General features: G+C 44.7%; 1 protein-coding gene across 2 annotated transcripts in view; it reads left to right on the forward strand.

Moving 5' to 3' along the window:
• Positions 1–9,424: 9,424 nt before the first annotated feature.
• The window catches only part of LOC8028336 (putative cyclin-dependent serine/threonine-protein kinase DDB_G0272797/DDB_G0274007), an 80,157-nt gene continuing 72,774 nt past the window's right edge, over positions 9,425–16,807 (forward strand). Inside the window, exon 1 of one of the 2 annotated variants that reach the window (XM_029967606.4) lies at positions 9,425–9,814. The gene's annotated coding sequence lies outside the window, so the exon portion shown is untranslated. The remainder of the gene's footprint in view (positions 9,815–16,807) is intronic. The other variant, XM_029967607.4, reaches the window with a different exon arrangement.

A 16,807-nucleotide genomic window follows, 5' to 3' on the forward strand; every position in this document is an offset into this window, starting at 1 on the left:
CATTCAGCTTCGCTTCATCAGGGTCACGTCGCTTCCAACACGAGTTGCATTTGTAGTTACTCACGCCTTCGGCCATGAAAAGGTTGTAGTCGTCCCCACGAACGTTAATACATTTGAAATGATATCGACGCTGGCATGCACAGCAGTTAAGTTACTTTTGGTTCCAATAAAATGGATCAGAGCACAACGGTCAGACGTCCTTCTTGGCAGCCATCTTGGCACCTTTGTGCGGAGCGCTGTCAGATGCGTCTTTCTCTTGTGACGTCATTCCTCAGAATGTATGGTTTGCAGCAAGTTATGAGTCGCACCGCTGCGACAAGAATAAAATTAATTAGTGCTCAAGGTGGCAGAATGGAGATTATAAAGCGAAATGAAGGGCGAGAATGACCACTGAAAAGCAGATCGATCATAAAATAGAGGTAGTAGCGAAGCCAATTATGACATTTAGTTCAAAGTAGCTATCGAGGTGCTATCAGTTCAGTCCTGTACACTCGCAATAACGCAGAACACTTTTGTAATGATAAGTTGAAGGAAGTTATTAAAAATTTCACATATATCTTCATCATGGATGCGGAAATACTACTAGTAAACTATAAAACCACAGGCGCAAAATCTAGAACTTTTAGGTAAATATTCATATATATACTATCGTTAAGCTTGTTATACCGTGTCATATGTATCATACTATGAAGAACGCATAAGGTGCATTGAAATTTTAAGTAAGTGGGTTAAACGTATATTTAGTTACTAAAAACATTATTATCTACCAAAATACATTTACTTGCATCGGAATGGACAAGAAAGTCTAAGAAATTGTTGCTAGCCTGATAGAGTGAGACGACGAAGTTTCAGAACGGTATGTTTGCTATATCTTTGTTATGAACCAAAAACGCTCTAAAACATAGAAATTGAAGCTATTCAACCCCAGCCAAAGTGGATCCAACCCATGCGGGACCGCCGAAGCCCCACGTGGAAAGCGACGATGGCGATTCACCAAACCCCTGGATAACCGTGCAGCCGCACCACTTCAAGAGCCGACACTACAACAACGTCGTAATAAAAATCACAGGCGTCCTCAACCTGAAAGATGATTCTCATCATAAGATCGGACAAGCGATGATGCATGCTGATCAGCTGACACCAGGCGAGAGTCTCGATACCCTTGTCAAAGCAAGAGGAGCCCCTCACCTGATAGCAGCCGACACGTACCGCCCCTTGGCGAGCGATAACTACTAAGAATGCGCTACGTCGGCATCGACAGCGTCAACAGACCCACGTCGACCTACCTCGCCATGGGCAGAGCAGGTCAGAGGCGTTGTTCATGGCCTGGACAACCTGGACGAAGAGAGATTGAAGAATAGCATCCAGAGTCACGACCGCATCATACTTTCAGCACACAGAATGTGAAGAAGTAGATCGGTGATCATCACCTTTGCAAGGCTCCACCTACCAAGGTACATAACGGTAGATAGAGTGGTCACGATAGTCTGTCTCTACCGGCCAAGTAGCATCCTTTGCCTCTGCTGCCAGAGAATCGGGCAGAAGGCAGAGGTTTGCTCGAAGAACTGAAGCGTTACTTGTAAACTGTGCAGCCGAGAATTCGCACTCAACATTGACTTCGCAGAGGATCATCAATGCACTCCTTATTGCAAAAATTGCGCATCCCCGTACGGACAAACAGTGCCCGGCCAGGCTGAAAGCAGACCTGGACCTAAATCCTCGCATAGACATAAAAGGCAACAATACCTCACACATGAAAATAAAACCAGACCACCACGCCAAACCACACCGAGCGGCTACCAAAGCTACCGCACAACTGTCTCAAATCGGTCCCATCTGCTCTGAGACCAAGAGTACCCGCACGCACTGAGTCAACTCGACCGTGGAAAAGAAAGGAATACGTATCCGGCACCCTGGGCGAGCAAGCGAAGCTCACCGACAAAACCCAGACGCGGAAGAATGCACCAACCAAGTCGGGGCGACGCGCAAGAAGCCTCAGCCTAGATCGAACCAAAAGAGGGAGGGAGCCGTTGCACGTCCCTCAAGATCCCAATGGCACACTAACACGCGCGGCACAAATGACACGAATACACAGAGAAGCTCTAACACTGGCTGGACGCTACCAGACGGTAGAAAATCAAGTCAAACCATTGGCGCAGGGCCTCCGAGCTAGAACCCCCCAGGACACAAATATGGACACAGAGGATATCGAGTGCGTCGCATCATTAATTTTCACTCCGCCTTCTCCAATTACAACCCACAGGCCAGCACAATTATAATACAACAAATGAAGCAAACAGAAAACTTGCAGAACCAAATGACTGTACTACACGCCACATTGAAGGCGTAGACACCAAACTAAACACAGTTCTCAACCAGAAAAAAAGCAGACCCAGAACCAGCCGACTCCAACAGCAAACTAATAGCACTTGAACGCCAAGACAACCCCGCATCCCAACATGAATAAACAGGGCAAAGGGAAGAAGATAGCAGAGACAATAATATGGCAGTGGAATTGTAGGAGCTTCGGAAGAAAGATGGCTTGTTTTACTATCTACATTCAACAGACTGCACCAGACATCATAATTTGACAAAAAACGAGCGGGGACTTCAATCTCCCAGGATATTGAAAATTCACTCAACCTAGCATTTTGCGCCAATAAAACCGGTCATAAAAAAAAATCATAGATGCAACTCCAATCCCCACTATGACTATTGTAATATACCGCGGAAGCGCCCGCTTCGTTCAAATGCCCACTATTAACATTTTCAGAACTTGAGAATTCTGCAAATTATACTTTAAGCGCCCGATTTGACCCGACAAGTGCCAATACCTAGATTAACCAAGTTTTCAATAAAAGTGGGGTGGGCGCTCCCCGGTATATTACGGTATAACATACGTGGCAAACAATATACTCACAATATGACTAGAAACGGATCAATACAATACGGATTAGCAAGATATGGTAGCAATAAAATGCCAACCCAAAGGAGGGGGGGGGGGGGGGGGGAGCAGATTGGTGGTGATCAACACCTACTGTACCCCTGGGCATCAGTGCAACAAGACAAGCTGGATCAAGGAGTTTAAATACAAGAACAAGAGAAAGGACCTAATCATACGGCGTGGGGCTACACAATAACCACTCCCAACGGCAGAAAGTTAGAAACGGTCACTGCAAATCACAACCTATCCCTCCTAAGTGACATCAGCAGCCCGGCCCGTAGCGGGAATAGCGTAGAAAAAGACAAGAATCCAGCTCGCGTGGCGCATCGGCCCCAGCCTATCAAGGTGGGAAAACACATTAGAAAATATGGGGAGCGATCACTTTATACTAATAGCACATATCACAAGCAAAGAAAACGAAAGAATGAGGATTGAGTAGGAACACGAACAGGTATAACCAAAGAGGAAAATCTCCAAAAAAACTTGGAAGAAAAAGAAGCCTCGCAGGACCCTTCCACCAGGACTGAAGAAATTAGAACGGCATAATGGAAACACACAAGGAACCTTGCCAAAACCGAAGAAGCACCACACATAAACCGCCACCTACACGAACTATGGGACAAGGGAAGGAAAATAATCAAAAGATGGAAGAACAAGACTAACGAAGAACCTAAAGAAGCGAATTAGCGTAATTACAGAGAAGGCACACCATTACGCTTACAAGATGGCCAACTAGCACTGGCTATAGATGTGCGACGACATGGTTACACCCCCAGATTATTGCAGATCCTCAGATCCCTGTTGAAACAAGCCAAACCCAAACACAGCCTAGAAAAGTTGCAACTCAAATTAGACAAGAACCCACATGGCCTGGCCGAAAAAGACACCAGAAAGAAGAAAGCAAAAGACACCAGAAAGCCAAACCCAAAACACAGCCTAGAAAAGTTGCAACTCAAATTGGACAAAAACCCACATGGCCTGGCCGAAAAAGACATCAGAAAGCATATTTATTTGGACAAACCGGAGACAGACTTCCTCCCTGAGTACCCCCGGAAGAGAAAGGAAAGAAGGAATACGAAATTAACAGTCCTTTCAGCTTGAGCAAGATGCTGTAGGTCCCACAGATCATAAAAAGAAATACCACACCAGGAACGGATGGCATGACCTACATGCTCTTAAGGCCCTACTAAAGCAAATTATCACAGCGTGGAAAACGGGTCGCTTACCGCTAGAATGAAATGAAGCAGTCATCATACCCATTTTTGAGACCAATTTCCCAAACGTCATGCGTAGGGAAGCTAGGTGAAAAGATGGTACTGCAAAGACTTTAATGGCATCTCGAAAATCAAGAAGCACTACACCATACAATTACGGGTTTCAGAAGACACGTATCAACACAGGACACCATGTTGAGAATCCGAGAAGTTTTTGACCAAAAGAGTACGGCGCAAACTAGGGTGGTGACCGGAGTAGAAATACAGAAAACAATCGACAACGTAGCCCACTCCGCCATTATCGAAAAGCTACCATTAACGAAACTGGTCGGCTACATGAGAGACTTCCACTCGAACCGCTCAATTGCAATCAAGATGGGTGACTACAGCAGCCCAAAACAAAAGCAACAGGCCGGGGTCCCGCAAGGAGCCATTCATTCACCGATTCTCTTCAAACTGGTCCTCAAAAACCTTCCAGGTCAACTTGAAAGGATACCGAACCTAAAGTCTGCACTCTACGCAGATGACATAACCCTCTGGTGCAATTGGGGCTCCCCAGAACACCAAGAGAAGATACTACAGGAGGGACTTGACACCAGTCAAGCATAGGCCAAAGCCATCGGACTGCGGTGCACACCGGACAAATCCCAGTACATCGTAGTACTGAACAGTAACAGCAAACCATCTGAGCAAACCAGAAACCTAATCACTCTAAAATTAGACGGTCACGTGATAACAAGGCAACAATCCACACGAATCCTGGGTTTTTACCTAGAACAAAGCGAAAAAAGGAACAAATGGGCGCAAAGAATAGTAACACAAATAGACCAGATCATCCACATGCTAGAATGGTTGACACGGAAAAGAGCGGGCGTGAAGGAACACGAGTTGAGGAAGACGATTGAGGCACTTATCATCTCTAGACTCATGTACGGGTTTCTATAGATGAACATTACTAAAACACAAAAAGAACTGAATTAAAACGCATCTTAGAAAGGCAACTCGCCTGGCGCAATTGGTGCCAACATTTACCTCCTTGGCCAAAATTGAGGAAACCGGCATCATCAGCATCCTAGAGGAAAGAACAGACCTGCGCAAAGCAGTGCAGTATCAGGGACTGCAGACGTGTAAATAAGGCAGGAGAATTCTAAAAAAAAATAGACTACGAAACCCAAGGCCTACCAGCCATACCAGACCAGACACCACCATGGAACGGCATACCCCGAGAAAACACCAATCCAATCCCTAAGAACAAGAAGCCCAACAAAAACCAAGGCCGAAGATCCCAAGTCAGACAGCGAATCATCAGAGAGCAGGAACCCAAAACCTCTACTACACGGACGCCAGCTACGACCCTGAAAATAAGACATTCACAACCGCTATAGCGGGTCCAAAAACATAAACAACATACAACCGCAAAGACGCACCCTCCGCCACCAGTCTAGAAACCCTGGCCATAGCAGAGACCGTCAGAGACCACGCGGCCGAGAGGGACATCATAATTAGAACAAACCGCCGAAGAGCCGAACGCAAGTTCGGAGGCAATATCCTGCCCTCCCACGTTGTAGTTATGCTAGGAGACGCCAGGACCAACCATCCCAACACCACAGTAACCACAGAGTGGACACCGGGGCACGAGGGCATAGAGGGTAATGAGCTCGCCCACGAGCTCGCCCGCGGAAACTCCAATCCGGCAACCCCATTTCATGGTCCCAATCATATGACCCCTACATTCATGGTATTTTTATGCACAAACAGAGAACCAAGACGCTCAATGAGCTCAGAGAAAGCAAAGTTTTACTAAACAGCCCTTCTTACTTATTAAACAAAGAAGACTCCATCATAGAGCACAGGGCGCAGACTAGAGCCCTAATGACAGAACACCTCAAGCACTATACTAGAGGCGCAGAAGGCGTTCCACGATGCAGTACCTGCAACCGGTACCCCAGTAATGTCCATCCACTTTCAGATATCCCCAAGGTAGCAGCCAGAACTCGAGCAACACTGCAAACCCTTCCAGACAGACCAAAGCCGGAGAGCTGGGACGACTGGGCCAATCCCCCTGCCGGGAACGAAGTAACCCTCTGGCCGCTCTTGGTTAAACATGTAAAAGACGTGCTGGGCGAGGAGTGGTGGAACAAGACCCAGGACATATATTAAGGTGTAAGTAAAAGGTTTAGTTTCTCTGTCTCTCTCTCTGGTCGAGTAAATACGCTACAATAAAAGTTAATCAATTCGAGTGAAAGAATGCGACATGTCATTTGCCGAGTTAGCGAACATCTCACAGAATACAGGCAATACACAGCTTTGCTCGCCTACCTAATCACTCATCACGTTCTTCCTGTTATACCTGTGAACTTGGAAAGTATACCCTGTTGTCGTAGTTGGTGCGTAATGAAATAACTTGCTCAGATGCGAGAGTCGTCAATTATCAAACTACTCGAAGATGCAAGCGATTCAAGCGAAACCTTATTGTTCGAAAAAACTGATTTCTCAAATTCAGAAATTTGTTCGGAATGTAACAAGTCGCCTCCGTCATTGAATATTTGGTGCCTTCCTGGTCGACTGCCACAAAATATTTGAATCGCGATTAGTAAATTCACGTACCAATTTAAGTAAGTCACCATTTTTAGTTGCAAGCGAATTAATGTTAAAACCAAGAAAATTTGGGGAATGCACTAGTTTGTTAAGACTGAAAGGTGGTATTGAAACTTTAGGCGCATGTGTTTTACATTAAAAGTTGTAAAACGTGGGCTATTCTTCCGTGACCAGAGAAAGCTGTACTGCTTTCCGCGATGCATCGAGAACGCTCTAGCTCTCACCCTTTATAAACAAATTTAACTTTATTTCGCACCAGTGCTTTTCTTATTGTCTTAGGCCTAAGACTTTCGAAAATTGTATGTCGATGAATATTTTATGGTATGCAGGGTTTGACAATCATTGCATAAAAATCTCATGATGGACAGAACTTGGGAGTCGACGGCCCGTTCTATGAACTTTAACGGGATTGGGGCAAAAAGGCAAACCGCAAAACATGACCACAGTCTCACGAGGCGGCATCAGGCGGCGACAAATAGAGGATGGAACTCAACTGCGAATGCTCGATTCGCAAGTGCAGTACTCTCGCCGGTCTCAGACGTGAAGGGATCTTACTGTTTGGCTGAGCCTCGTAGTAAGAATTCGTACGATTTATAACGGGCCGTAAAACTTAAACAAGCTGCATTTTAAGCATGTTTTTTTTGTGACTACCTTACCTCCAGAAAGCCTCATGTACTCAACAATTAAGATTGACGAATACCTTATTTAGATGAAGAAGTAATTTGGATCTGGTTGTATAGGTTAATCCCGTATTGCTTTACTCTTTCTTTTTTTTTCTTATTTTCACTCCTGGGTTTTTTGCAATTCAAGGAAGTAAGTTTCAGCACTTTATGAACTGTGTTAACGATCCGTTTCAATAGGGTGTCCTATGTCACCAGGCACGATCTAAAATAAACCGTCAAAATCGACCCCTGCACGTAGGAATCTAGGCTTTTCGTCAAAGGTGTATTTCACAGGTCGGTTTCTTGTAAAATTACAAAGCGTAGCTCCCTTTTCTGTAAACTATAGGGCCAAGAAACTTGCCAGGGTCAACGGCGGACGGCGACGCAGATGACCAAGTCGAGTGGCGGGGCGCGCTTGGCGCTCGTATTGATAGATGGCGCTGCCTCGTTATCGAGATGGCTCGCGACCAGCGTGGTTTATTAAAATGAGCACAATCTTTTTGCAATATACCTTTGGTTGAAAAATAAATTCGGGCAATAAAAGCAAAACTTAAAGTAAAAAGAAACGCGCCTGCATAACGACGGCGCTTTTGCTACTAACGGATTTCGTCTGCGTGTCGCATGCTTTCTTTCGCTGGTCGGCTGCACCATCGGAGGCTGCTCCCGACGCCATCTATCAATACGCGCGCCAAACGCACCCAGCAACTCGACTCGGTCGTCTGCGTCGCCGTTTGCCGTTGACCCTGATGAGTTTAATGGTCCTATCTTTTACGGAGAGGGGATACACTTTGTAATTTTACAAGAAAAAACCGACCCATGAAATACACCTTTGACGAAAAGTTTAGATTGCTAGGTGCACACGTCGATTTTTACGGTCCATTTTAAATCGAGCCTGGTGACTTGAGACAACCAATATTTCAGCTCTCGTTATGACCAGCTCCTTTTATTATATATGCGTGAAAGTTGTTCCGTCACCCCTTCTTTCCTCTCTCTTTCCAAGCACTCATGCTAATATAATGCCAGAGCAAAAATGTTTGTGTTCACCCTTAAAGGTGTAAATTATTTGTCCAAGGCAGCAACAGCCTTAGGATGCTAGTGGACTCTCTAAAAGAAGGGTGCTGGCGATATTAGCAGCATCCAAGGGATGATTTTTTTTCGTGCAAAAGGTTGACACGCAACAAGCACCACATGCAATTTTTACGTGAACATACTCAGAAATTACGCAAAAATAAATTCTTACAAAAAAAAAAAAAAGTTACGACTTTTTAACTGTTCTACCGTGTTATGTTGTCTAATCGACAATTCAAAGACAGCCATTTGTATTTCACCGCCTCCGCAATTGCAAAAGTGGCAAGTATACTGCGTTGTTCTCGTGAATATTGCATGAAAAAGCATAGTAATATCTAAATTCAAAGAATGTATCTACAAGTAAAGAGCACCGATAGAGGCAATAGCTATTCGACGTAGTTGCTAAAACAACCTCCTTTAAAGCTGTTGGAAGCAAATGTCAGTGCGGCAAACCTCCATCAAAGAGGGAGGGCGTTCCATGCAACCTCGCCCTATTTTAGAATTAAGAAGCTTGTATCGGCTCTAAATTAGGCTGCTAAAGGGTGCATCCATGAATAAAAATATCTGCAGGTACATCCTTTATACATTCTTAAAGTTGCAAAAAATGTCTCAGTGTGTAGCAGAAGAAACCGAGATTTCCGTTGCGCGTCAAAAGATCCCCAGGTGGTCGAAATTAATCCTCAGTCCTCCGCTGGGGCGTGCCAGATACCCTTCGTCGGTTTGGCACGTCAAATCTTCAATGTTCACTTGACCCCCAAGCATCTCGACAATCACGTGAGACACGCGTATGCACGAACCTCTTACACCACTACGACCACCTGAAAGCGAGACGCGCAACAAATAAACGAGACATCTACACGATGCACTGAATTACCGGCAGTCTATAGCGCGTTGTACCGAGATTACTTAGCGGCGAGGCTGTGCGAAAGACATGTTCCGGGCACAGTCCGACGGGCAAAACCCCGAGGAGCGCCAGTCGTTCCTTCCTATTTCCTCCTCTCAGCGCCCTCCCTGGCGGCAGGCGGGGGCGAACCCCGAGAGCGCGCCGAGCCGTCGGGCATCTTATCGATCCCGGCGGCTTTCAGGGACGGCTCAAATAGGCTCGTCAGAGCCGTGCCCCGTCAGAGCCAGTCAGGTGTACCGCACAAAGAGCTCCGTCCGTGGCAGCACACCAAGACCCGCAGAGACCGCAGGTACACGGCACGCTCGTGACAAGCACTAACCCGGTTCAACGGACGTCGGCAGCGGCTATTGGTCATCGCCTACGAGGAGAGTCTGCGACTCGTCGCCCCAAAAAAGGAGATTCCCTTGCCGGCGAGGTTCAACAGGTAACCAACACTTTCTGCTCTGCGAATAGGCCACGGCTCCTTGCTTCGCCGCTATATATTGTTTATATACATACGATTTTTTTTAGAGATATTTGCATCACCTTACTTGGTCTCTAAGAAAGCAATAGTCAAAAATATGGATACGCGTAATGCCAAACACCATACTAATCGGCTACCCCCCCCCCCCTCCCCCCCTGGCCGAAAAAAAAAGAGAAAAAATGTTGCTTTTTGGCGGCTTTGTAACATGTATCCACTTTGATCAGTAAGGATCATTCGTCAGCATATCTTCGACTATCTTTTTTTATATTTATATATACATATATATATACATACATGGATCTCATTTACCTCTTTTTACGAAAAAAAAAACTTCAGTTAGAGCTTCCGGGCTAAGGTAACAGATTACTATATTTATTTGGGTGTTCCGATTATCCATAATTTTTACATGCCGAAAAGTTCTGGCCATAATGCGAAGCAACGCCTCGTTTACTCTTTTTTTTTTTTACCCGTGCATTTTTAAAAGTAAAGCGTGTCGTTAGAAATTCAATCCGCATAACGTGGATAACGTGGATGTAGCTTTCTTCCTTGTGAACTTAAGACGTAGCTTCTAAGGTTGTGAGACAAAAGAAAGGCAGAATAAGCTACAAATATAACCCGTGTTGTAGTCTTCCTTGTTTACGAAAATCCCCAAAACGTAAAAATAGGAGCGAAAAAAAAACGCGAAATTTGTTTGCTAACTTGCGTTCGTTGAGTAATTACATTGCGGGGCTTCATAGCGTGCGTGTCCGCCCGGAGCAATCTCGGATTAGGTGGGGTCACTGCACCCTCCACGTCTCCAAGTCCGGACAGGATCACAATTTAATTTTTCGATTATTTATTGACCAGTGTCTCGAAACATGTCCCTTAGGGACGGAAAGGTTGGTAGGTTTCAATCAATATGCACGAGTGTACAGGTTACGTAAGGCTTTAATTAGATACGCGCGCTGACGCAGATTGCGTATTGCAGCAGTGTTTCGGCAACGAATGGTGACGGCGTGCGTTACGAGAGAATAACTTCCTCCCATCGCACGTGGTATTAAGTAAAGGGGAAGATAATTTAGTTTGAGCTCGGCTAATACCGCGTATCTCGCTGACTATAGTCCGCACCTGGTGCACTGTCCGCAAATACATTTCGGTAAAAAAAAAGTGCTTTCTTAACTACTTTGTATTTAGTGCCTATTCCACGGGTAAGCAACTATCATTCGTGGCACACCTTGACAAATGCCGGCTATACTTGCTCACAAATAGGCTTTTATCGTACATAAACCAACATTCCCCTGTCATTCAGAAGATCCCTCTCAACTAGTCACACTCAACGATCTAGAAAAAATATTCCGCGTATAGTCCGTACTTGTAGATAGACCGCACCTCGTAAAATTCCAAATTTTACACTTGTATAGTCCACAGACTATATAGAGTTCAGAAAAGAATGGACCAAAACTGTAAAATACGCGTAGTCTCAAATGCCTCAATAATGCAAGAATTTTCGCACGCCAGCCCAAATCATTCCAGCGACTAATTGTACTGAAATCCACGCTGAGCACCAGCGAAAAGTTCGAGAATTCAGAACGACCAGCCGAGAGCTTCAAGCTCCAAATAATTTTAAGTAGAGCCCCCTTGATAGGGTGAACCGTAAGCACACATAAGCACGTTGTCCAAAAGACAAAACATCCTTATATGCCAATAAAGTCTATAGCTTCAAAATAAAAACAATTTTCAACGAGAAAATTAGATCACGTCAGTTCCAGGTTTAATCCCAACCAAACGTTAAACCTCGCAGCTACTTAATTACTTTCATGCCAACGTAGAATCAAGGTATAAAAATGCGCTCCTTCTAAATTAAGTATCTCAGCCAATTGCCAAGTTCACCGCCGTTATAAATGATGCAACTTTCTGTGTTCTGGCCGTTCTCTATCCAGTATAAATGAGAGCAGCTCAGCTTCCCACTGTCGCAACAATGCACGGCTGTGCTGCCGTACCAGAGTCCGGGTTCCCGGGTAACGATATCGGTCTTTTCAGGACGTATCGCGGTTATCTTTGAGCACTTAAAGACAACGCCCCTTTTATTCTTTCCTGTACCCCGTTCGATCTAGTGTAGAAGGCTCTAATACTCGCATCCCTCGTTGATTGAGTATTGTACAGTGTACACTTCATCAGGTTACGCATGTTATTTCTTAAAGTGACGACAATATACTTCTAATTCTTTTTTTCTTCACACCCAATTACAGCAGTTTTTACCTAAAGTCATGTGTATAATATTAGCACACTTCTTAAAATAAAATATATTCTTGCAGTTGAAAGACACATCAAAAACAATTAAAAAAAAACGCGGTTGATACATACTAAAAGACGTGCGCGCGACAATTTCTTTTTCTTTCTCCATACCGATTTAAATATTAAGCTGTCTGTAACTTAAATGACCACATACCACAAAGATTATTGCTGTTCACAGAGATAACGCAGTAGACGCGTATGAAGAATAATATAATTATGCAGCAAATGTTTTACAAATCGAAGCTCTTAGAATAATAAGTAGCAAAGGTTCTGATCACTAATCAACCTGAGAGCTCTGACAGAGGTTTTTACCGAATTGAGATCAAACATCAAACCCAGTAGAGTACACACACAAAAAAAAATTCAACGGCGACATATCAAGTAGCAGTGTTCGCTACAACAATTGAGTAAACATTACTGCTACGCGGTTGAGTTTGTTCCGAAAATAGAACGAAAAGCTTTTTGCCTCCGAGAATAAAACAAAGAAAGATTGGGTATTACCAAACGCTTCTCCAATGCACACGTTTGAGCAAGTACTATGTCATTTTCAGCGCTAGCTATCCCAATCTGTGCAACATTTGACAGGGTTTACCTTCGTCAACGCAAACATCGGCCCCCAGTTCAATCATTGCTACGTTAAAAATCATGTTCATCATTCTCGTTCGCCTGGGTGGTATTTCATCAATTCTAGTTTCTAGCTAGAAAAAACCCAATTGAAAATAGTAGTACGCGTGCGTTAAAACGATCGTAGCACAGATATACAAAATAGGAGGTTGCGGTGCTAATGTGGACTCGTTAGGTGCTACCACATTAGGCAGCACTCCACTAATTGTTTACTAAGCAAACCAGGATTGTGCGCTGCTAAACGAAATTCTATCTAGGCAGAAACAGGAATGGTTTAAAATAACCTTAGCACGAGGTAAACTTTCAGTGTACTATGTTTCACCGAAAAAGATGTGGTTGTAGTACCGGGTGAAACGCACAATTTGCTAAACTCAACTTCTTAAATTTTTATTAAAGGTAAATTTTTAGTAGACAGGGTATCTTAATTAGTAGTATCTTAACTAATGATGTCTAGAGTGGTAATACAGCTCCTACGACGTCCGTACAATGTATTCAAATCCGTATTAACAGAACCATCGCCAATAATGTGACGGATGCAGATCTTGTTACCAGGAATGAAAGAAAGCTACCGTATGCACGTTCTGACTAAGATGCAATTAATGCGAAGGTACAAGTGAGCTGGACAAGAATGGCAACAATAATCCCTGGAGAAGAGGAACAAAGGGGACAAAGGACATCCCGGAAAACGGGAACAAAGGGGACAAAGGACATCCCTGAAAACGGGAACAAAGGGGACAAACGACAAACACAAATCTCCAAACACAGGTATAGGTGGCTGGTGCGCGACCTCTCAAGGAAACGTATGTACTACGTTTCTTTGTGATGTACAATGTAGCCTGACTGGTGGTCGGGCTGGAGGCCATACGAGAGGACGACATTCATCACACTCCACTATGTATATTAGAGGCGCCTGGAATTACTGCGACTCTTGTTTCACCTTTACGAAAAACCTAACTGGCGGTACCTGGTCTTCGCGAAGTCTGAGTGGCCAGTGATCAACGCCCTGAAATACATACAACCGATCTTTTTGTTTTTTTAACTTTGCTTTATAATGTAATTTTGTATTATGTTTTGAGAAGTCTTTTCCATCGGTCATAAGTAAAACACTATCGCTAGCATAATCGACGCTGTTTATTTTAGTTTTGTAACATATTCAATATAACAGAAGTGTTTCTTGCGTTCTCTCCAGTGTTACCTATTACTCGGTACATGAGCATACATCAATCATTTTCTTCGCGTGGTTCCATATGACGGGAACGTTTTTGCAAAATGAAAGAGCGGCCTGGAGAGGCGGGAGGGGGGGGGGGGGGGGGGGTAACTACTTTTTGCTACTTCCGTTGAAGAGAAATTATGCATGCGAACTGGTTACTAAACGACGTTTTAAACTTCCAGACAAGAAACTAAAATAATAAACAGGCATTGCAAAAGATTTTTGTATTTTGTTCTCAGTTTATAAGCGGTGACACAACCTTATTTCCAATTTTTTTATCATACTTTTTTTATTAAGACGCCGAATTTACAGGCTGCCTTCAATGATGGTGTGCCTTCTACCCTAACCATACTGTTTCACGAGATATCCTACCCCACTCGTGCCGCGATTTCGGTCCCACAACTATACTGTCTGCGCGCTCAACACCTACTGGGTCCTCAGCGGCGGTCACAGCCTCGTGACATTTTCATGTCATATGTTCGGACCAGCATCTCTTTCTTTCCTTTTCATGCCTGTTTAAAAATTTACTGTAAATGATCTGGCCCTTAAGGAACAGTGCTTAACTTCCTGTTCATTGATCAGTTTCTGTGTTCGTTACTCTACCATTCATCGAGTACGCTTATGTTCGCAAGTTTTCGTGTGGTTACGTAGCACTGCTCCCAAAGGTTATAGGAGAGACCAAACGCCAATTATACCAAACAAAGAAAACAACAGCATAATGGCACCACTAGAGCAGCAATAGGATCAGAACGAATTGCAGTGAAAAGTGTCAATAGAGAAACAATATAACAATAAATCAATGTTTTATTTTGTTTTGTAGTCCATGTGGGAGCAAAGGACAGCCGTGAATTACTATAGACCTACACATACGACACAATGTCTATGATTAGTGATAGGGAAACGCGGAAAAACGAAGTAGTAGTGCGGCAGCAACATAGCAACGACGCAACATGCACGCAGTAACAAAACCACTTCTACACTGTCAATACCAAGAGCTACACGAACACAAAAAGAATGCGTCCCATGTCCACCTTTACCGACACCAAAGCGGAAACGGCCAAGGACAAGAAAGCAGGCCAATGCACGGACAAGGACTTCGATCCAGGTGAAGCTGCACTCCGTTCAGCGCTAAGCCGACAGTGCGGTGGAAGCTACGTGACCCTCGGACCGAGCACACCTTTCGTCACGTGATCAAGCTCCGGCCCATACCCACGCGCAGAGAGAAGGGAATCAGTTGATGAAAGGAAGGCGGTTCATTGGTCTGACGAGCACGTTACTCTCACCACACAGTCAGCTTGCTGAGCTGAAGGGAGCACAACCGTTTCCGCGAGCGATCGGAGCGTTCCGTTTTGCGCCCGGCTTCGCTTTATCTCCACACAACCGACACGTGGGCAGCTCTCGTCGGTCGGACCCGACGTATCGGGCGCCTCGAGCGCGGACATTTCGCCGCCGAGGACAATCCTTCGTTCAGTCGGCCGCACCAGCCGTATACCTCTGTATGCCAGTTGTCCGGAAACGATCAGGGGCCGCCACTATCGCGCCGGAACCCCCCTCGCCTCATCAAAAGACGGCTCTGCGGTGCAATCTGAGCTGATTTTATACCCCTCCAACACCGCGTAAACCATCGCTGTCCACGCGAGACTATCTTCCTCGCATAGAGGATCGACCGTTGCCATAAATTTTGTACGACCGACTTGGGATAGCATGTACTTTGCGGCTCCAGCAGGTTGCATGAGTGCAAGCGCGATGGGTATGTTCGTGCGAGATGGTTTTAAAGTGACAGTGTTGTGGGGTGTTCCGTGTTTCTCTGCAGGGACGGATTTATACGGCGGTATTAAAAAGGCTTCCGGCCAGTGCCATTTTCAACGTTCGTGCGCGTAGCACGATTTTTTCTCGCTTTTGCATAGCGACGAACAAACAGCTGTTTCTAAACAATGGAATGGTGTTTAAAGTTTGGCCCATCTTCTGTACGCTTCAGGAACCGCTGTCATAAAATGTCCTTAATTTGTTTAGAAGCGTGAAAATGTGGCGATAAATTAACAAGCTTACGGCTGAACTGACCAATGTACTTATATCAAAAAGTCGATATTATATAACCCACTTGCCACACTCCGCGCATTACGTAACTACTTTTTAACTGATCATCGGTTACATCGCTTTTGTAAGTCTAAAATATTTACTAACCCGACTTCCACGGTGAGTGATAATTACAATGGTGCTGAGCAAGGTACTTCGGTGGATCCAAGTAGGGTTCTCGGTGATCACAGCCAAATGAAGTCTGTTATCAAAAAATGTTTACCGTTAAGCCGGTGTTGCACTGCTCATACATAATACAAACGACAGTCTTCAAGCACGAGTCACAGCAATATCTGTGGTTCGAAGGCAGCGTGCCAAGTTTCTCCCTAAACTCATGGCCAAGCGGCATTCGAAGCACGGATCTCGCGATGACTTGCGTTCGAATCTGTATGCAAACTGTCTTTTGTATGATGAGTAAGCAGTGTGGGACCCCGGCTTTAGAGGCAGGGCTCCTAGAGATAAAAAAAAAACAAAAAATAACTGGTAGTTTTGTCCTCGCAGTGTCCATATGCTCGGCTGTAATGTCTACAAAAGACCAAAGGACAGAGGGTCCTGTCTTGCAAACAGTGTGTATAAAGCGCACCAACACTAATTTTGCTCTTTGTCATCATCGTTTGCTATTCTAAAACGGTGGTCATGCAGCGTTTCAGTGGCAAGAGAGATCATCCACATGAGAGTTCTTTAGCCACCACCATTGAAGTTTCAATTTTGCTTTCCGGTTGACATAGGGTTTGGATCTGTATTTTCCAGTTTCAGCTAACGTCATTTAA

This window comes from Ixodes scapularis, unplaced genomic scaffold (genome assembly GCF_016920785.2).
Source record: "Ixodes scapularis isolate PalLabHiFi unplaced genomic scaffold, ASM1692078v2 PGA_scaffold1__304_contigs__length_218370807, whole genome shotgun sequence".
Lineage (NCBI taxonomy): Eukaryota > Metazoa > Arthropoda > Arachnida > Ixodida > Ixodidae > Ixodes > Ixodes scapularis.